The sequence below is a fragment of the Procambarus clarkii genome, chromosome 35 (assembly GCF_040958095.1).
Source record: "Procambarus clarkii isolate CNS0578487 chromosome 35, FALCON_Pclarkii_2.0, whole genome shotgun sequence".
NCBI classification, from domain to species: Eukaryota; Metazoa; Arthropoda; class Malacostraca; order Decapoda; family Cambaridae; genus Procambarus; species Procambarus clarkii.
In genome coordinates, this window is record NC_091184.1 from 12,259,942 (window position 1) to 12,261,334 (window position 1,393).

Below are 1,393 nucleotides of genomic sequence, written 5' to 3' on the forward strand. Positions count from 1 at the left end.
AGTATTAACTCAATAAATATACAATAAAAATGATGCAAACACATAATTGATTAGATTATGACCTTAACACTTTCGCGCTTTCGATTAGAGATAACTCGTCACTGGTTTTTCTTACGATTCCGCATAACTGCCTACTTTTCTCGTCAATCGAAAAAATATTTCTATAAATTCCATTTTTTAACCGAAATGGATGGGGATACTTTTGTTTTGTAGAGAATTTATTTGCGAATTTTTTTGGTACCAGAATGAATATTATATCACATAAACTTCTATGAGTAAAAAAAAAATACACAAAGTATGTGTGGGGGTGTGGCGAGCGTGTGGCAGTGGGTTCCCTTTAGCCGTTGATATATCCAACACGTGGGAAATATTTGTATGTTTTATGTATATGTCTGTGTAGGGAATTTTACTGCGATCACTGTCATACAAATTATAAAATGTTTCAACAAGTATAAACATGACAAACATCAAACGAACGAAAACAATGCGTTCGTTTCTGCCGCGAACGCATACTGAGCGACGTGGTTCTATATTTGGCGCTTCTCTTACACATGCTTTGTACAAATGTTATACAGTTCATCTGATAGGAAATTTTATTGCGAACACATTGGTATAAAAAAGAAATACGTACATAGAAAAGTAGGGTCAGGAAACGTATAAATGTATAAACTTTCCAAGCATGATTGTGTTTTTGCCAGTGCGCTCGCGGCTAACTACTCTCCACTTCAGACACTCTTGCGGGTGGGCAATTACCTATATTAAACATTCATATGCATATGTCCGTGTAGAGAATTTTATTGCGATTCCAATGATACCAAAATTAGCGATGTAGGACAACTGTAGGCTTCGCAACCATTAAGAGAGTGGAAACATTTTGTTGCTGTTTGGCGCTCTCGGCGAGTGATCTGCATAGTTTTTTATTTGGTGTTGATACTCCTTATGCTTGGGCGGTATTTTATAGGTATGCTCTTATAGACAATTTCATTGCAAACACAGTGATACCAAATTTAAATACGTGCGCCTTCAATTATTGTCAGGACAGTCAAAAGAGTGTACACTTTTTCGGTCTTACCGCGTAGGCGCGCGAAGTGCCGAAAGCATCTGGGGTATTTTTTTTTTGAGCGCCGAGAGCGCGAAAGTGTTAAATACTTCATTTACAATCATCTATTTGTTTCTCTTTAAAATACTGAGTAAGATATTGAAAAGGGGAGAAGTTCTGTTTTTATTGCATATATCGACGTTTCAGCCGGATTAGAGCGGTTTTACGTGTACATCTTCCATCGGTAATATGAACGGAAAATCAGGAACATTTCAGTTAATTCTAATGAAAACACATTGATTTTTATCATTTGTATTGGAAACAACATTGTCATATGTCTTTTCTTGGATCTAA